This window comes from Dipteris shenzhenensis, chromosome 29 (genome assembly GCF_047967505.1).
Source record: "Dipteris shenzhenensis isolate YYH24624 ecotype China chromosome 29, Dip_SZ_1.0, whole genome shotgun sequence".
NCBI classification, from domain to species: Eukaryota; Viridiplantae; Streptophyta; class Polypodiopsida; order Gleicheniales; family Dipteridaceae; genus Dipteris; species Dipteris shenzhenensis.
Genome location: NC_141624.1, coordinates 19,352,362 through 19,374,216, shown reverse-complemented (window position 1 = coordinate 19,374,216; position 21,855 = coordinate 19,352,362). Strand labels below are relative to the sequence as shown.

Genomic DNA, 21,855 nt, shown 5'->3' with positions numbered 1-21,855 from the left:
TAGAAGCTTTTGTGGACAAATACATCTCTACAGACATATCATTGTTCCCATTCTCACAAAAAGAAATCCAAACTCATAGACATAGAAAAACATGCTTCAAGAAAACCAAAAAATGGAGATAACTTATTCCACAATTTCCTACAGAATCAAATTCCACTTCAAGTGCTTCCAAATCATCATCTACCAAATCCAAACTTCATGACATTCACAAATATGACATTGGAATTGAAATGCCCAAACAAAAAACAAATAATCAAGAACATAGAACCACATTATTGACTTATAAAGTAACACCAAATAATGAATTCTACCCAAACTTAAGAAAACTTAACAATGAGCAATGCCTAATTCTCGAAGATATCATGTTGAAAAAAAGATTAGACTCAAATACTAAAACACATCTCTTCTTAACAGGAAACGTAGGAACGGGAAAAACATATACACTTATGGCAATTGTCCAATCATTATTAAGACATTACTCTCACAAACAAACCAACAATATAAACCTTCCAAAGGTGTTAATGTTGGCATATACAGGCAAAGAGGCATTCAACATTGGCAGCACAACCATCCATGCAGCTCTTCGATTGCCACTCATGGCATCCCACTATACAAGCCTTTCAGCAGAAACATTGCAAGAGCTATTGCAACGATATAAAGATGTTCAACTAGTTTTATTTGATGAAGTTTCTTTAGTAGGCTACAGCACTTTGGTGGCTGCTGACATGAGTCATCGTGAAATTAAACACAACCACCTAGAACCATTTGGAGAAATTGATGTTATCTTATGCGAAGATTTATGCCAAGCAAGCCCAACAAAAGATTCATGGGTTTTCATGAAACAATCAAGAAACACATCAATGATAACATCATATTGGAAAGAAGTCCTTCTTTATGAATTAAGCATATCAATGCGGCAATAAAATCCTACGTACATTGACATCCTCAACAAAATTAGAACTACACAACATACAGAGCAAGACATTACATACATTAACACACACTTCCTCAGAAAATCAAAACACATACAAAATATACCTCACTTATTCTACACAAACTCTACAAAGGATATCCACAACAAGGAAGTATTTGAATTGCTAACTAATAAACCATATATTCTTCATGCTATTGACAAAAAGCACAAAACATGTGCAAAAAAATTTGCTATACCAACAGATCCAAAAAATACTGCAGGATTGCACACAATACTATTGTTGAAGCCAGAAATGATAATTGAAATTCGCTCAAGAAATCTTGACATTTCAGATGGGTTAGTTAATGCCGTCGATGGTGTATTCAAAGACTCCACCATACAAGGGGGTCATAAAGTAATATGGATATTGTTCACCAACATCGACATTGGTAAAAATGCTTGCTACAATTCCACTTCGCTTTACAATGAAAGATCCCTTTAAATTGGACACCAATACATACAATCACATGTGACTTCCGAATAGGAAAAAACTACTTGTCAAACACAATTTTGCGTACACAATTCCCAATACAACCTGCTGCAGCTCGAACAATCCATCGTTCGCAAGGATTAACAATGGATTCCCTTGCATTTGATCCTTCATCCATCAAAGCACATGGCCTAGTGTATACAGCGCTCTCATGTGTACAAGACCCAAACAACCTATACCTCCTCAATCCAATAGAAGAAAAACATATCAAAGTAGATAAGAATGTTATCAACGAAATGCAATGCTTACGAAATGAATGATAGTGGACTCCACATCAAAAAAACTTCTCAACAAATATAAATTAACAAAACACATTACAATCTCTTAACACAAGAGCCCTAAAATCACACTGTGATGACATATTACATAATAAAAGCCTATTAAGTGCCACAATAATTTGTTTACAAGAATTGCATAACAAATCCAACACACTATTGTTACCTAACTTCACATGCTTACAAAAAACAAATGGAGTACGAATAGCAACATGTTATAAAAAAGAAATGCAATTGCAAGAAGAATTTTACATTCAAAACAAAGGTTATGAATGCTTGTTAACTACCTTCAAAAACACAAACATGAACAAATTTGCACTAATAAACGTATACAATTATCCTTCATCATCCACTTCCACACTTTTGTATCCACTTCAAAAAATCCTTTCAAACATACAACCAAACACACCAACAACAATAAGAGGAGACTTCAACATTAACTAAAAACCCAAACAAAATAACTAAAGACTTGCATACATTCATGACACAAATACATATGACACAATTAATTCAACAACCAACAATTGTTCACGGTTCAATTATAGACCACATATGGACAAACAAACCATAACAACATACTCTAACAGGAACTAACTTCATCTAGTGGTCGGACGATTCACTCATTTATACAAACATATAATAATCTTAACGGCAGGCCTTATGAATGTAACTCAACTTGTTTTTTTTTTAAATAATAAATCCTAGCCCAACGTTGCAATGCCCAAGCATTATTATTTGGGGGGGTAATCTCACATGGTAAAACACCATGTGAAACTGCTCGGGATGGAAGAAGGAAAGTTTTCATGTAGCTGGGAGGAGAGCTGCCCTAAGCAGGGGAGCCAGTGGAGATATACTCCGCCAGGATTTGAATTTTCCAATTCCGCTGTTTCAGGTTTCTTCTTCCACTAGCTCAATACGTTGAGGTTTTGTTCCTCCTCAAATTTCAGTCTCCATCATTTACATCACTGAATTTCCTTCTCTACACTTCTCTCACTGTTTTCTTGGTGTCAAGGCTTCTCAGGTAGGTTAAGTTATGGCAAGAGTATTTCACAGATCGTTCCCAGTTTTGGGACAACCGCAAGAGTGCAACAACATGATTTATACAGTTAAAGAATTACTCCAGGATATTGGCTAGTCTAACACGTCTCTTGTAATTTACGAGGCAAATCCAAAGGCTCTAGATTTCAAGCATACATTCACCACGGAGTCGCTCTGCTTAGCCGGCTGGTACAATCCTAAGGACATGTTCGAGAAAATGGATTTTGGAAGTAATGGAATGCAGGGAGCCAAAGCATACACTAGCCAGGCTCCGACAATCTGTGAAGACCGCGGCTTGGTAGGGAGTATAAGCAATTCCAATGCCAGTATCAGGTCTGAAGTACAGCTGAATACATTTAATGCACGAGATAAGGAGATGTTGAGCTTAGAGGAGGCATTTACTTCTTTGGAATGGATGCCTCAGCTACCTTCGGTTGAGAACTCCATACGCATCTTGCAGAAGTGCAGAAAAGAGAAACATCTAGCATATGCCAAGCGTTTGCATGCCTACATGTGCAAAAGTGGACTGGAAGCCCATGTATTTCTCGGGAACTACCTTGTACCAATGTTGGTGGAATGTGGAAACATGGGTGATGCCCTGCAGGTTTTTAATAGGTTGGTTGATCCGAATGAGTATTCTTGGACTTCTCTCATCGCAGGTTATATTGAATGTGGGGAGTCACAGAATGCCCTTAACCTGTATCAGAAAATGCAAGAGAATTGTGTACATCCAAGCAAGCATACTTTTGTGGCCCTACTGAAGGTGTGCACCACGATGAAAAATGCAGAAAGAGGCCAAGAGATACACTCTCAAATTGCTAGAAAGGGGTTGGAAAGAGATCCTTTCATTGGCAATACCTTAGTTGGTATGTATGCCAAATGCGGCTCCCTTGCAAAAGCACGTGAAGTGTTTGATGAGCTTTTAGTTCGAGATGTAGTCTCTTGGACTGCGCTAATGACAGGATACGCTGAACACAAGCTTGGTGAGGAAGCGTTGGACTGTTTGGAACAGATGCAACTGGAGGGTGTCTCTCCAAATGCAGTCACGTTTTTTTGCAGCTTGAAAGCTTGTGGTGGCATTAGAGCCATAAACAAGGGCCAAGAAATACACTCCGAGATTGCCAGAAATGGGTTGGAAAGAGATCCTTTTGTTGGTAGCACTTTGGTTGATATGTATGCCAAATGTGGCTTGCTTGCAAAAGCACAGGAAATATTTGACAAGCTTCCAGTTCGAGATGTAGTTTCTTGGACTGCACTGATCGCAGGATATTCTGACCATGGGCTTGGTAAGGAAGCCATGAACTGTATGAAACAAATGCAAGTGGAGGGTGTGTCTTCAGATGCTGCCATATTTGCTTGTAGCTTGAAAGCTTGTGGTGAACTAGGAGCCATAGACAAGGGACGAAAAATACACGTGGAGATTGCCAGAAAGGGGTTGGGGGCAATTCCTTTTGTTGGCAACACCTTGGTCACTATGTATGCCAAATGTGGTTCACTTTCAAGAGCCCAGGCATTGTTTGACAAGCTTCCAGCTCGAGATATAGTCTCATGGAATGCACTTATTTCAGGATATGCTGAACATGGGCTTGGTGAGGAAGCGTTGAACTGTTTCAAACAGATGCAACTAGAGGGTGTGTCTCCCGATGCGGTCACGCTTGTTTGCAGCTTAAAATCTTGTGGCAGCATAGGAGCCATAGACAAGGGCCAAGAAATACACACCCAGATTGCCAGAAAGGGTTTGGGAAGAGATCCTTTTCTTGCCAACAGCTTGGTCGATATGTATGCCAAATGTTGCTCCCTTGCAAAAGCATGGGAAGTGTTTAACAAGCTTCCAGTTGGAGATGTAGTCTCATGGACTGCACTAATCACAGGATATGCCCAGCTAGGAGAAAGTGAAGAAGTTTTCCATTTGCTTGAGAGGATGACTGCAGAAGGAATAAAGCCAGATGGGTTGACATTTCTAAGTGTTCTTAATGTGTGCAGTCATAGGGGTCTCGTGGATAAGGGCCATGAGTACTTTGAGGCCATGAGCAAAGACTATGGCATCACTCCAACAATCAAGCACCACACTTGCATGGTTGATCTCCTTGGCCGAGCAGGCCACTTAGACGAGGCTGTAGGCGTGGTTGAGAAGATGCCTGTCAAACCCGATCTTGCGGTGTGGCTTACTGTGTTGGGTGCTTGTCGAAAGTGGGGTAATGTACAGCTTGGAAGAAAGGCCTTTGAGGATGCATTGCAGTTGGATAAAAAGAATGCCACAGCCTATGTGTTGATGTCTAACATCTATGCAGATGCTGACATGCAGGAGCACAAGAAAAAGGTTGAGGCAATGAGAGTGAGACAAGCAGCATGGAATAAGCTGGGACACAGTTGGACTGAAATTGATGGAATTGTCCATAGCTTTGTAATGGGTGACACAAGACATTCCCAAAGCAAACATATATATGCAAAGGTAGAAGATCTTTTTCTTAAGATACAGGAGGAAGGTTATGTCCCAGATTCGCATCATCTGTCAGAGGACATATCCGATGATGTATGGAAACGTGGGCTATGTGGGCACAGTGAGAGGCTGGCTATAGCATTTGCCATACTCAATACTCGCAATGGGACAACTCTACGTGTTTTCAAAGATCTCCAGATTTGTGATGACTGTCATGCAGCGACCACACTTATATCGAAGATAGAGCAGCGAACTATTCTTATTAGAGATGCAAACCGTGTTCATGTCTTCAAGGAAGGAAACTGTACTTGTGGGGATTATTGGTGATGCCCTAATGGCTATGTGCTGGATAATATTACATTGTGACCAAACCTTACAATCGATGCTAATAAATAATACATTATAATAAACTTAAAACAAATACCGTGAGTCTCTAACAACAAAAAATGGAGTGAAAACTCAGCTATGTGTTGGTTAATATTACATTGTGACCAAACCTTGCAGTCGATGCTAATAAATAACACATCATAGTAAACTTAAAACAACCTTACAACCGATAATGATAATGTAAAAAGAATGACAGACTTAAGAATGACAGACTTAAAGCAAGCCTTGTATCCCAACAAGCTTAATTAATAAGTGCAATTTGGGGCACCTTGCCAGTCCTCAAATAGACAAGTTTGCCAATTGAACTAGGTCATGTATTTTTATAAGAAATTGCTTGTTTGGAGTGCCAACCAAAATGCAAAGCTAGGGTGCCCAATGCAACTTACAAGATTCATTTACTACTCGTAAAGATTCATTCCATCATCTATCCTTAATGCATAAACGGCTTTAGAAGGAGCATCTTTTCAAAATTCAGCTATGCGAACCTAGATCGCATAACAAAAATAGATGCTAGGAAAAAGAGGAAATAAGACGAATTGCTGAGTGCCCTCACAAAGGGAGCCCCAGTACTTTCCAACCTATGTGCAGAGATTGTGGAGTTGGGCATGCATGCATGGATTGCCCTCTTAGAGCAAAGCGTCAACCACCCCATGAAGCAAAGCCAAATATACCCCTCGGAATCATTGGCATTGAGAGTCGCAATGTGGCAACACCAAGTGTTGCATTGCAACTGGCACTGGTGATAACAAGAAAGCAGAAGGAAGCAGCATGACAAAAACTAATTTCTGCTCAAAAATTAAAAAGCCCAAAGGCCACACAAGCCTTGCCAATCCCGGAAGTGTCTGTCCCTAGTGCTCTTCAAGAAGCAAAGGAAGTCTACCCCAACGCCGAGTAGAGAGAGCCGGTATCACACCTTGAAGGAATGGGTAAAACATAAACAGGAAAAACTTGAGACAGACCAAAGAGTAATAGTTGAGGATAGGAAACCAACACCGCACAACATCGACACGGTGATTTAAGCTGCCACCAACCTAAGAGTAACAAATCTACATGCAAATAGATGGAGCGGCCCTAGCTAGTTTAATCAGCTGCCCTATCACAATGCCAATCGGTACCTTATTAAGAAATTGTCCTACAATGTAGAAAGTTTTCAAGGGTTGGATACAATCGACATAGTGTTTTCACCGCCTAAAGAGGAACAAAAGGCTATATCAGTGAAATTTTGTGCTCAGGATGACATAAAAAATGTACCCATCCCCCTAGATCATAAAGCCTTTGGCCAATACCCTGTAATAATGGATGAAGGGACATGTTTCAACTTTCTTGCAAAGGACCTATGAATAATGGAGCCTCCCACCAATGAGGAATGCCACATTCAACATACGCCTCGGCAACCACACTAAAATGAAGCCTCTGGGAATTGTTGACAATGTGCCAACAAAAGCTACGGGAGACAAGTTTATCGTACAATTCACCATACTAGATCTTCCCCAAGGATCACCCGCATACCAAGTATTATTGGTAAGACCATGGCTTTGGGAGGCATCAATATTCCATGATTGGGGTACAAATAGGATCACAATCTAGAATCGAGATAATGCTGTGAAAATCAACTTGGGAACTGGGAAAATCAAGCCCACTATACCTAGGAGTATTGATGACACCTCTTCTACCATAGCCACCAGTCATGCATCACTTGAACTCAAACCCACATAAGGTGATAGCCAACGTAACATCAACAATTGGATACAGGCATTGGCCATAATCAACAACTGCAAAACAACACATCCAATGTTGCTAGATGTGAACACATAGATGATATAGCTAGAACCACCAATTTGGAATGAAGAGTCAGAGGCGGTGGATGTACCTATCTTCATGGCGGGCATAGAATGGGATAGTGATCCTGAAGAGGCCATCATTGAAGGCTACGATGAATTTTTAATTGGGATTTAGAAATAGAAGGAGAGAATTCCACATTAGAAGGTGATAACGCCTTGGTGATCCTTCATGCCTTAATGACGATAGAATATCCCAAGTTAGACCCTCCGAAAAAAACAAACATCAGACAGTCAAGAAAGAAGAAAGAGGGTATGCAATGCCAAAAGGCTAAGGTAGAGCACTGCAAAGAGTTTGAAACGATGCAAGCCAAAGTGATGGAACTATACTTAACCAAGCCCACCCAAGTGCAAGAGGCACCAAAATTACAATGGGACCCAAATGCCCTTGAGGGTGTATGCCCATGGTAGAGGAACCACTCTTTGAAGACAAAATGCCCATTAAGAATCCAGCACCAGTCTCCCAAAGCAAGAAGTTCCGTAAGTTCAAACCTAATCTGCGGATGAATTCTAAGCGGGATAGCACAAACAAAAAAGAAAAGCAAGAGGGTATTGATTCAACAGATCAAGACTCCTCCACAGCAAATAGTAGCACGAATAGTTAGGCGAGCACCTCATAATGCTATGAAACCCTTAGGGAAGTACCTGACTATTTCAAAAATTATACAAGGGAAAATGCAATAATAGCCATGCCTAGACCAATCACGGAATCTAAGATCAAGGAAACAAAAGGACTAGGGGAAACCAAGGATTACCAAAAAGCGAGCGAGGAAAAGTGAGCAAACGAAAAAAAGCGAGCAAGAAAAAGTGAGTGAGCCAAAAAAAACAATCAAAACAAAACAAAAATAGATTGACAAATCCTTATTTTAGCAAATGTCTAAGTTCTTCAAAAGTCCATGAGTGGGTTGGACCTATGTCATTGCCAAGGCATCATTAGTAAATACGCACCCTATCTTTGCCCACTTTTACTCATTCAATTTTTTGTAATCCTCCATAATCAAGTTCTCTCTCTCCACCAACATAAGTGAGATCACCAATGAAATCTTCCACACAAGTCAAAAGTTTCTTAGGAATTATTGAATGGAATAGTCCACATTACATGCATGGGTAAATGCTTGGTTTTTAAAACTCTATTCACTCTTGGAACAAAACCCATGTTTTTCTGTTTGCCAAAAAACCCTCCCTAATGAATCACTCTTACATCCCATCAATCCAACAAAATCTAAAGAGTAAGTAATCCCTTTCTTTAAAATGAATTTAATTCCAAAAAAAATCAATCTTTGCTTATAGAAATCAATGGTAGAAGCCAAAATAGACAACATATTGACATGGTCCCTATTAGGTAAACTTTCCTCTAGATCCGATGCAAGAAATCCACTTATTGTTTATTAAATTCACTTTTTGATGCATGAAGTTTTACTAAATGGTGCAAAAGGTCATGATAATCATCTAAATCATGCCTTGCCATCCGATTTGATATGTAGCATGACCCCATTTGGATTTGTAAATCAAAAGATACAGGACGTCGAAATTCTCATCTTTTGGGCCAAAACAGCGCTCCCTCTTTTGGCCCAAAAGATGAGAATTTCGACGTCCTGTATCTTTTGATTTACAAATCCAAATGGGGTCATGCTACATATCAAAACAGATGGTAAGGCATGATTTAGATGATTATCATGACCTTATGCACCATTTAGTAAAAATTCATGCATAAAAATGTGAACTTAATGGAATTTTTGCCAATTTCTTGCACCAGATTTAGAGCAAGGCCACTCATAATAGGAGCATGTTAGAACTCTTAATATATATTTGAAAAAAAACAATCAAAACTTTTTTATACAAGTTCTTCTAATGAAAATATATAGAACACTTTTACCAAGGTAGACTTTCAATAACATGTTATAATCATGTTCGAACACTATTACTAATGTGCACTTGCAATATTATGTTATAATCATGTTCAATGTTGAGGAAGCACTATAAATCTTTATTAATGATGAGTACATACATACAATGAGATTATGTGTTGGTAGCCCACCCATTTCTGCTTTGCTCGCTTTTTCTCGCTCGCTTACTTGGTCCTACTCTCTCGACATCACTCGCTTGCCTCGGGGAAACCCCAGTTTATGAGGGACTAGGCAAGGCCCAAAAATTGGATCTTGCCTTGGAAGGAGAAGAGGAAAAGCCTGTGTACATCAGCCAACAACTCACTAAAGAGGAAGAAAAAGAACTAAAAGAGTTGCCGCTTGCCGATGGAATAAAGGGATTGCATGGCTTGGTCCTATAAGGATATGAAAGGGATCTCCCCTAAAGTTATAGTGTACACACCATACCAATTAGGGAAGGATCCAATACTAAGGTATGTGGACCCTCTAGGAAAAATCCAAAGTATGGCACCCATGTCTATGAAGAGCTAGAAAAATTATTGGATGTTGATTTCATTTATGAGATTGACCACACCGATTGGATGTCACCAATTCTAATTGTCCCAAACAAAAAAAACAAGCTGAGAATATATGTGAATATCAAAAACATTAATGCAACCGCAATTAGAGACCACTACCCCCTACCATTGACAAAGGTAGTTTTGGAATGGGTAGCCGAGTCGAAAGTATACAGCTTCTTGGATGGGTTCAGCAGGTACAACAACGTACAAATTGCACCTCATGATCTAGCAAAGATAGCCTTTGCCACAAAATGGGCCATTTTTGCATACATAGTTATGCCATTTGGCTTATGCAATACCCCATCGACTTTTCAAAGGGTCATGTACACCTCCATCAAGGAATATTTCAACAACTTCCTACAAGTCTTCCTCAATGGCTTGTGCTATGCATACACTCAGGCAATTGAAATGCCTTGAAGATGTACTTAAGAAATCTAGGGAGTGTGTAATCTCCTTAAACCCTCTCAAATGTCAATTCTTGGCCACACATGGAGTAGAGTCTTGGGACACATAGTCTCTCGACATGGGATTGCTACCGACATGGACAAAATCAAGATCATCATGGAGCTTCCTCCCCCACAAAATTCTAAGGGTTTCTAAGTATTCATGGCCCATGCCGGATACTATATAGAAGGTTCATACTTAGGTATGGCATGATTGGAAGACCCCTTTATAAGCTACTGGTGACTTTCATCTAGACAAAAGAATGTGAACAAGCATTCAAAATCCTCAAGTGAAGATTATCATATTTCTCATACTGATGGCTCTAAATGGGGACATTGAATTCCATGTGCATACAAATGGTTCCAAATATGTAGTAGGGGGTGTGCTATGTCAACCTATCAAGTATAGCAAATACTATCCAATCTACTTTGCAAGCAAGCAGTTGAATGACCTAGAGGTCAATTACATTACCACTGAAAGAGAAGCCCTAGCAATGGCTATAGTGTGAAGAAATTCTGACATTATTTAGTGGCCATTGACTTTGTATTTTACACGGATCATCAAGCCCTATTGTATCTTGTGAATTGACAATGTACCCTCAGTTGGATCACCAGATGGCTTCTACTACTCCAAGAATTGAACTTCAAGATAGTGGCAAGGAAAGGAGCTCAGCACTACATTGTAGATCATATGTCATGATTGATGACAAGAGAAGAGACAAAAGGAATAGAAGATGACTGCCAGATGTTGCTTTATTTCAAATTGATGATGTACCCGAATGGTGTGCAGACATCCTTGGGTATTTAATGACACAAAGACCACTCCCTAAACTAAGATCAATGGAGGCAAGGAAATTAGTTCTAAAAGATACCCCCTAACAACTAAAACATAGAGGAGGACACTTTGTAGGGGAAGCAACAATAAGAAAAATCCTCTTAGCAAGATATTGGTGGTTGACCCTTTGGACAGATACTTATGACTATGTCAAGGGATGTGATGTACGCCAAAATACAATCAAATCCCAGCACAAGGATTTCAATCTGCTGAAACAAACTGCTCAAGAACGATTTGAAATTGTGGCAAAAAGGGCCAGAAGTGCAATCTAAAGCAATAACGAGGAGATCATTGTGTTTATAGAGTAGTAGCAAAGCTTTGCTTGTAATATCTTGAGCTTGAAAGATGGAATTATAAATCTTAAAGAATGAGAATAGCTTAAATCCTCTCTATAAAAAATCCAATCATACATGCAAAATCAAGATCTAGAGAGATAAAGACAAAATGAAGAGAGGAAGGCAAAAAGCCTACAATTTTTGAGGTCCTCTCACTTTGTGTAGAGAGTAAGGTCCTCCCACTTTGTGTAGGGATTCATTAGGTTCTCCAACTTTTTGTAGGGACTCATTAAGTCCCCCACTTTTTGTACAGACCCAAGAGGTCCCCCCAAAAACTAGAAGGGCTCTTGTCTAAAAGGTCCCCTACAAAAGAGGTCCCACCATGGAGGTACCTACGGATTGTGTAGAGACCAACATGTACTGAATGGAATGAATCTCCCACTCTTTGGAGTTCAGTGTTCAAGCTCACTATTGTGTTCATGTGATTGATCTCCATTGCATCCATGCTCTCTTACACTTTTGTTTTCTAGCATGCCCTTACTCTTGCACTCCCTACCCTTGTACTTCATCCCTCCTCCTCCCTCCTCATCCTCCCTCCTTCTACTCCTCCTCCCCCTCCTCCTCATTCTCCTTCCTCCTCCTCCTCCTCCTTTCTCCTCCCTTGTCCCCCTTACCCCTCGAAGTCCCGAAGGAGACTAGCTCTCCACTCCTCAACCCTCATTAGGAAAAAAGGGAACTCATTTTGGGGCCCTGTAAGAAATTCACTATTTTTTTATTTATTTCTCTCCCAAAAGACCTCAAAAATAGTAAAATACGGAAACGTGGCGCAGAACTGTCAGTAAGGACTACAGAACTGTCAATTCAAAAAGGAATAAGATAATCTTTTGTCTGACTAACACGATTTTGCATTAAATATCTCCTTAGATTTTTTTTTGTTTACCAAAGATTCCGCATCTCTTTGGCCGATGTGTGCAGGCCTTTCATAAAGAGTCCATCACTGAACTTTGTGATTGCAAGTTTTCAAAATATTCACATGGATACCGCCACACTTCCACGATTCATGTTACAAAACGACTATGAGATTGAAAAACAAACTTCGCAACCTGAGAAGCACAAAAAGTGGCCGATACTAGTGAGTCACTATCTCAGAAGAAGCGATTACACCATCTTCACATCGACTTAGAAGAACAATATGCTCCAGCACAAAAAAGACGAAAGGATACGGTGCTGAATGCTCAACAGCGGGAAAATATGAGAAGAGAAGGGCTTCAACATATTGACTTATGGTGCGATGGAAGCATATATCCAAAATGTCAAGTAAAAAACTCTACACCTCCATTTGTCAATCCCACCACATTACTGAGGTTTGCCGGCGATGGACAAAATGGACTTCTTGGTTATATTTCAGCGCAGTCTGCATTTGCAGAAACGTATAAAATGATGTACCTACAAGAAAAGGGGGCCAAGATGCAAGAGATAGCCATTCGTGCAAAATTGGAGCAGCAGTTGCAGAATGAAATTGAGGAGCATTCAAAGAGTAAAAAAGAGTTGACAAGAGCAAGAAAGAAGAGAACCATGCTTGGAGATAGACTACGTAGCAGGAAGATTAAAAACATTGCAAATTTGAAGGCTGGGACTGGTGGACGCAAGCGACAAATTCAGGAAGCAAGGTTAGATTGAAATTTATCATTTTGTATACTCAAAAAGGCTCTCTTCCAGACTATATCTATTTCGTCGATTGTTGCAAAATAAGAATGGAGGTGCTGAATGATATAGTCATATTGTGTTGTTACTACAGGAAATTATTGGAGCCTGCAAAAGAAAATATGGACCCGAACCTTCTTCCTGTTAAACAAATGAAAGGATTGCTTTCTTGCGGTGTAGCAAAAGGTTTGATTGAGGAAAAAAAATACAAAACAGTCAAACGCAATGTTGTAAAGGACTTTGTATCCAATAATCAATTTGATGGCACTATAATCCAAGAGGCTCTTGATGTTAGTGGAGTTAGCAGGAAGGGATATAGTTCGATTTTCCATGCGATATCGTCAACTTTGAAAGATCAAAGGATTAAACGAGTTTTACTGCCAAATCCAGCAACCGTGTGGAGGATAAGAGGTCATTTGAATGAAAGTATAGATGAATTTATTGGGCAATATATCCATATTGAAGAAATATTTCATGGTGTTAAAGGAACCACTGTGTATGATCCTTGGAACAATATATTTTTAGATCTGCAACAAGTTCAAAAAAGAATGGTCGAGTTTTATGGAATAACATTTGAGGAGTGCAAAGGCATTTTGAAATTTGTTATCAAACTGGATGAGTGTGAGGTTGTAAAGGAAAAGAAAATGGAAAGAGTTACTATTACATTGATGAATGGAGCAATTGATACATCATTGACTGAAGCGAGTTCGAAGTATTTTAGTATGCAGTTAGAGAAACACATATGGTGGTTAGGCTCGTTCCAGGTATGATCATTTTTTGTTTTATACTTGATTTTGGTCATTGTTTTCAAATTTGTTATAGTAATACTTTTGTTTTCTATAATCTGGCAGGTGAAGACCGAAGACCATGAAACACTAGATTGGGTGTTTCACCACACGGAAATACCAAGAATAATCAAAAGACAAGTGCAAGGCGAGAATCTCCATGTTGCAGGAAAAGGTGATTTTCAAGTAGAGTGGCACATGGCCGGGGATCTTAAAACACTTAAGTGCATGTATAACATTAGTAAAGGAGGCAACTCAAAGTCTCCTTGTCTTTACTGCAAAGAATCAGCTCAAGTAATGGATTCAAAATGGTGGAAGAGAGCACCTAATAGAGATAAAGTTGACCCTGACTTCAAGGCCATTCTGGACATTCCACTATGTAATGTTCACATCTGCACATTGCATGGTCTATGTCAAATTATTGAGAAATTGGTATTTTTATATATTGGATTTGCTTAGAAACTCCGTCCCGAAAAAAATAGAAAGGATGCTCTTCAAGCATTGGAAAAAGTGTTATCCGATATAGGTCTGCATGGAGGAGATGTTCAAATCACAAAGGATTTTAAAAAGTCTACCAATGGCAAGGAGGTACCAATCAAGCCCTCTATTGGTGGTGTTAAGGCAAGAAGATTCTTGTCTCGACCCAAACACAGTAAGCAAGTAAGGCAAGGTAGAACAGTTTCAAAGATTAATTATGGATTGTGGAAGCAAGTCCATAATGCTGTGAAAGATCATGAGGCAGATGGGGAAGCACGAAATAGGAAGACAGAGGTGTGGAGGTCTCTTGATCAACTCTTCATGTTCTGTGACAAAGTAACATGGACAAAGAGTGATTACAAGAACTTTGAGGAGGCAATTAAACATTTTGGGAAGTCAATGAAAGACGCATGGACAGCCTGCAATATAATTCACTACATGGTAAGGTTCTGTCTTTTTCTTTTACTTAAGTGTGATCCTCTTTTTTTTATTACTTACTATGCATTCTTATGTCTTACAGCATATCATATACAACCACCTTCCCTATTTTGTCAAAAATTATGGATGCCTAGCTATTTGGTCTACCCAAGGCATGGAGAAGTCTCACTACATGGCACGTAATGCATTTTTTAGACACACACAACACTATGGAGGGAGTCAGAAGCTATCAAAATGATCTTTTCCTTTTGCCATGAAAGAACATGTCCACCTAAAGCCCTGGACAAACATTTTAAGAAGTAAACAATGGCTTCTCCATTGTTGCTCAACTGCCTATGGTAAATCAAGATCTTGGCACTGCCTAGATCATGAATATAATGAGCTAAGCCTGACATTTTGCGAAAGCCAACCTGCCTGCTTCCACTTGATCTCTGGAGGAATGTGTCATCCTCAATTTGTAGCTGCCACATATCAAAGGATTGGAGTGAGACAATACACAACCTACAAAAACAAAGTTAAGCAGAAGTCAAAGTATTTGATTTGAAGTACCTTCTCATTTTCATCAGCAACAAGCAGTTCATCTTTCCAAAGATTTATCCCTCTCCCCTCTTGTCCAGCCTCTTCTTTAGGCTTTTCTGTGTATAGTGCTGAGAGATTCATAGCTTCCTGTGTGAGCTGGAAGGCAGCTTCATCTGGCTCTTGGAACTTTTCAACCTCTTTGAAACAAAATGAAAGGGCCTCTACAGGATCAAAAATTGTTTCCAAAGCCAGTAGTGAATGGTCATCCTCTATGCCAACCTCCTTGTCAAGCCTTGAAGCCTGGGCAATAAGGGAAATGGCATAGTCCTCCCTCAAATTGAACATAAACTCTATATCATAGAGGAAAACATAATCCTTTCCACCAATCAACACACCTGGAAGCATGGGCACTGCATAGTTGCTGCTCTGAACATCAAAATCTTCAACTGGCTCTGCTCCCCTCAGAGTTTTTGTCCTCAGTTGAACAAGGTCAAGAGCAGCCACTTGCAGCCCCTCATCCTGAAGGTTGATATCTTCTTCTTGCTCTGCCATTTCTGTGACCAAAGAAACATCCTCCTTTTCCTCTGCTTCAGATGTGTCTTCTTCTTCTATTTCCTGCCCTTGTTCATCCAAAGACTCCTGACTGAAGACAATGTACATAAGAAATGCCATGCTTTCCTCCAGCACTCTGTACTTTCTGGTGTGCAAAGTACAGTTGAATTTATATTGATCAGGCAGGCTGTCAAATCTTCTGTTCACATGGTACCTCAGCCTGTCATTGGAGACAATATGATTTATATGCACAAAAACCTTTTCTCCTTCCACAATTCTTCCTGCCTCTGTCAGTTCTTTGAAGGTATCCCAATAGTCTGAAAGAAAATCTTTGTGCTGCTCCAGTACATAGCTCATTGTGAACTCCATGTTGAAAATACTGTGGTATATATGGAAGTTACTCTGAGCCTTGCATTTGTGAAGAAACTCAAATAGGAGCAAATCTAGAGAATTGTCCTCTTCTGGTTCCATTTGTTTTTTAATGGAAGAATCAGCACTCTGCTCCAGTCTCTTCTTTTTGCCTGTTCAAAAACTTATATACTATGAATTCTATATGCTGACATATGCAATCAGTGAATGCATTGTATATCACCAGATAATTCCTTCATGACATCTCATGACTCACCTGGTGATTGCTGTGGTCTAATAATAGCAGCAGAAAAGTCCACCTCTTGAAAGGTGGGGCCTGGGAGCCAGCTGTTCCAAAGCAAAAACATTTCTCATCATCAAGGAAGATTTCCACAGGGCTAAAGATAGCAAATTAATGAGGTAGAAGTGAGAACCAAATCAGACATAGGAATTTGTAGCAAAACGCGATGGGAGACCATTTGGAAAATATAAAGCACTCTCCTCGCATTTTGTTGCAAATTCTCCAGTTCTGTTCATGTGCATGTCAAATCAAACACTAGGTTCATCTCAGTGATTCTTGGACACTATGATCTCATATGCAAGAGAAATGCTAGAGCTGAGTGAAACTTTTCATGAGGAATGTGTCAACAACAGGAATTTGCAGCAAAATGCGATATGGGCTATTTAGAGATATATAAACCACTCTCCTCGCATTTTGTTGCAAATTCTCAAGTTCTGTTCATGTGCATGTCAAATCAAGCACTTGGTTCATCTCAGTGATTCCTGGACACTATGATCTCATATGCAAGAGAAATAATGGAGCTGAGTGAAACTTTTCATGAGGAATGTGTCAACAACAGGAATTTGCAGCAAAATGCGATATGGGCTATTTAGAGAATTATAAACCACTCTCCTCGCATTTTGTTGCAAATTTCTAGTTTCTATTCATATCCATCTCTAATCTAACTCCTGGGTGATTTACCACATTCTTGGACAGTATAAATTGAAAATGTAACAAGAAGGATGGAGCTGAGTGAAGACATTTGGACATAAAAAATCCAATGGATGGAAGAAATATATGTTAAAAAACATTGAAACCAATCTAGAATTCTGACCTTTTTTTTCCTTTTCCATGCTGATGGAGTTGCACTGGTAAATCTCCTGCTCTTTCTCTAGCTTGAACTTTGCACTCTAGGTAACCTGGAGATCTGGCAGTAGTAGTAGTCTTCAGGTAGGTTGCAGTCTGGATGGAGTGTGCTGGGTAGGAAAGGATCAGAGAGAAGGAAATGGAAGATGCGAGGGTCGTGGCAGGGATGAAAGATTGGGAGGCAGGGGAGGGAAGAGTGGTTGTGGTATTGATTATGAAATCATGAATGGCACAAGTTCCAAGGCATAAAGTGTACTTTCACACGTGCCAAATTTCAAACTTCAAGAGATCTGGGTCCCATCCACACGTGTGAAAAACGACTACATTCCACACGTGTGGGATTTAGAAGATGCCTTATTTGTATTTGCACTTATTTGTGGTATCATGTTTTAGACCTCTTGCCCTCCAGTCTCTCCTCTCTTGCCTCCCTACCTCCATACTCTGCAACATCAGCAGCACAGGTTCATCCTCAGCACAAGTTACTCATCAGCAGCACAGCACATCCACAGATAGATTCCAGGTCAGTAACAATGGGTTCTCCCCTTAGTCTCTGCAATCTTCTTGCCTACAATAGAAAAAATCCATCTTGCATGGAAATGCATAGACTCAAGTCAAGACAGAGAAATCACTGTAGGAATGCAGATCTTCAAGTGTGATATTTGCATGTGAGGGTAAAATTGTACTTATGGGTTCTCCCTTCAGTCTGTGCACACTTCTTGCCTTCCATAGACTCAATCCATCCTGTAGGGTTATGCAAACACCTTCAAATGACTGAAGGCATATTCCAGCATGCTGCCTCATGAATTTGCAGCAAAACGCGAGGAGAAGGCCTTAGGAATTTCAAACAACTGAAATCGCGTTTTGTTGCAAATATTGAAATATTGCTTCATCAACCCCTGTCATTCTAGTTTTGTGACTTCCATAGCTATCCATAGCTGTAATCTTCTTGCATAAACTCCATTCATACTGTATTTAGTTGTAGAGACAGAGAAATCATTGTAGGAATGCACCAGCATGTCATTTCAAAAATTTGCAGCAAAATGCGATGTGGACCTGTTTGAAATTTCAAACTGCTCATATCGCATTTTATTGCAAATTTCTCTATATGGCTTCATCCACCCCTGTGATTGCCTTTTCTTTGTTAAAACATGTTCTCCATGTCTGTGATCTCTTTCCAATCCTTTGTATGCAGTTTTTCAGAGTGATGGCAAGAACCAAGTCAACTGCAAGGAAAGTTGGCAAAGGGCCAGGGCTTGCAGCAACAGCAGCTGGGGCAGGTACCAAGAAATTTAGTGTGCCTCCAAAGGGAAGAGCTGCACATGGCAGGAAGGGTAAGCCAATGAGCCTGCTCAAGCAAAAGGCCAAAAGATTGAATCATGGTGCAGGTGTGCTAAGGGAGATCAGGAGGCAACAGAAAGCTATAGGCTTTGCAATATCCAAGGCACCCTTTCAAAGACTGGTGAGAGAAATTTGTGACAGTTGGAACCTTGGGTTCAGGTGGAATAGAACTGCCATTCTTTCCTTACAGGAAATGGTAGAGGATTACTTGGAGAAATATTTTGAAGATGCAATGCTTGTAGCAGCCCATGCTCACAGGGTGACTTTGATGGCCAAAGACTTCAACACTTTGTCTAGAGTGAGATGGAGGTATGACAAGCTTGTTCATCCTGTGGAATGGCAAGACATCAAAATGAGAGACATATTGCTAATTCCACCTACAAGGAAGTTGAAGGTTGATGAGGTAAAGGTTGTTGAGGTAACACACTCAAAGAACACCAGAGGGAAGGCTGCTTATGAGGACTCACTGAAGCAGCAAATAAAAGAAACAAAATCTGTTATAGATGTGGAGACTGGAAAGAAGGAGCTACAGATACATAGAAGGTTGAAGGAGCTGGGCCCTGATGTAGTTGTTCATATTGAGGATGAAGTTTCAGTGAATGATTTTGACTTGACAAAACAATGCTTAGCAGCATTGGCTCATAAGAATGAGTATTGCTCAAATACTATCATTCTTGCAATGCTCTAGTAAGTGTCTATTATTTTACATTTTTTGCAAATGAATCCTCCTTGTACCTCCTTTATAACCTACCCTAATTATTTTTTGATCCTATGCAGTATGATGAGAAGCTGGCTTCACCCCTCTGTACAGCACATAGTCCATATTATTGATCCTGCCATTTCTTCTAAATTAAGAGATGCAAAGGAGACTCCCATGAGTATTTCCAGCTGGTTCAAACACTGCAATTTTAAAGTAATTGATGTTTTGCTACTTCCATACCATAGCAGGTATGTGGGTGACTACTTCTTTTAAGATTCTTCTTTAAGATTGGGAACTCTTGTAGCCTTTGATTTCCTTATGCAGTGACCACTGGAGTTTTGTTTCTATTGACATCCAGCAGAAGCTTTTCTATTCAACTCTCTAAAAAACACACACAGAGAGCTGAAATTGTAAGTGCTGTGTGTGCTTTTTGAACTTAAAACTTCATTATTTTGATATCATACTAACTAAATTATACATATTGCAGTTGTATTAGAAGGCTTTTAGATGCATTGGATCACTGTCCTCCAAATGTCTCTCTTTTGGATTCAATAGAGCCAATAAGTCTAGAGGTAAAAAGTCTATTAAATGCTATGTCTTTGAACTTATTGAATAATTTTGTTTTGTGCTGATGCTAACAGTTTCTAACATATCTTTCTAACTGTACAGACACCACAACAAAATGATTCAAGTAGCTGTGGATGGAGAGTGCTGATCAATGCAAAATATATACTTTCAAGCTACTTTGAGAAGGAACAGCCAGACCTTGTAAGGAAAAATACTTTTCATTTATCTTGAAGATAATTCATAATGATACAAAGTGTTCTAAATTATCCTCTGCCATTGCAGATGAAAGAGGATAGCTTCAGCCCCAACTATGTACATAATTTTAGAGTTCATACAATTTGGAGGTTTTTGAGCTATGCCTCCCCCAAACCTATTGTACCAGCTACTGTGGAGCTGGGTGAAAGCTCTAAAGTACAAGAAGGTGTCATACACCTTGATGCCACAGATGAAGCACCTAATGCTGAGGACCAGAAGCCATAGGAGCAAAGACCTGCTGCTGATGTTGTTGAGGAGAAGGTGGAGAAGCAGCAAAGAGATGCTCCTGGGGCAGTGGAGGAGACAGGATGGAGCACGGACAGGATGGAGCACGGACAGGATGGAGCAGCAGAGAAAAGATCCTCCAAAAAATGTAGAGCAGCCTCTGGATCAATCTGTACATAAATAGAAAATGGATGTCAGAAATATGTTCTACATATTTAACTAAACAGTTCTGTACAAAATCTTACTTGATTGAATACAAAACCTTTGTTTATGGAGTCTGTGTTATCTCAATTTTTAAATTTTCGATGTCTTTGCATTTTATTGAGCTCTCTCTTCTTTTGAGTAACTGCAAAAAAGCAATATGAATCAGAGTGGTAAATTAAACTAATAGCAATGCTTAATGAGACTAGGATAAATCAGATGGTGTACCTTTCTGTTGTTGTAGATAAATAAAAAGTCGTTTGAGATAGAACCTTCTGTCTCAAACAGAATGTCACTGCGCAATTGAGCTAGGGAGCAACATTCTCTTAATGAGATATTGACTAGCACATCACCATTCTTAACAACATCAATATCAATAAGTTTATTTTCTGCACCAAAAGACTCTTCATCTTGATCCATTGGGACTAGCTTTGTGCCTAGCATTCGACTGCGCTTGTAATAAAAAGAGAAAATAAAATTTTGTGATGCAACCATGTACTTCAGTTGCATAGAAGGTTGGACAACCTCACAAAACACTGAACTACATGTCTTCTTATCCCAACCTTTATCCAAAAATTGTGGCATGCATGCCGAATTTGTTGCTTTAACTGTGAACATTGTTTTTGAAACCTTCACTGGAAAGGTATTAAACAAGTCCACAAAAACTGTGAGAGGCATGCATAAAGAAATTTTTACTATCCTAGTGGCAATATTGGGCCTCAGAGCTTTTTGTACTTCTGTAAAAAGCTTCGCCCTATATGCCTCTGTAACACTAGAATGTGGGTGAGGCCAATCCACTGAATTCCACGCCGGAAGGTCTTGTTTTATTAATACACCATGTGTGTTAGCTTTGTCCAGCAACTGAAAAAAATGATCAGCAAAAAATATACCCAATTGAGCTAGCTCTGTTGCACATCGACCTTGGTATTGTTGTTCTCCTATCGAAACATGCAGAACATCTATAAATCCCAGAATACAATCGATGTTTTGCCATGTCTCATACGATGAAGGATATAAATCTGAAATAAAACAACACAAGAATGTCAATAAGCTAAGAGAGAAAGCTTCATCTTAAAAATCCATACACCTCGTAAAGAAAAAAAACCATAATAGAAAAATATACAATTAGGCCTGTGTTGCGGAAGATTTTTTGGATAGT

At 39.5% G+C, this 21,855-nt stretch overlaps 1 pseudogene across 2 annotated transcripts; it reads left to right on the top strand.

The window, feature by feature from the left end:
* Positions 1–2,544: 2,544 nt before the first annotated feature.
* On the top strand, positions 2,545–5,543 carry LOC147882540 (putative pentatricopeptide repeat-containing protein At3g11460, mitochondrial pseudogene; annotated as a pseudogene). 2 transcript variants are annotated; one of them, XR_015543880.1, is made up of 2 exons: positions 2,545–2,630; positions 2,760–5,543. The product of XR_015543880.1 is annotated as a putative pentatricopeptide repeat-containing protein At3g11460, mitochondrial pseudogene, transcript variant X2 (transcript). The 2 variants fall into 2 exon arrangements; XR_015543879.1 differs by having other exon boundaries at positions 2,751–5,543.
* Positions 5,544–21,855: the final 16,312 nt, after the last annotated feature.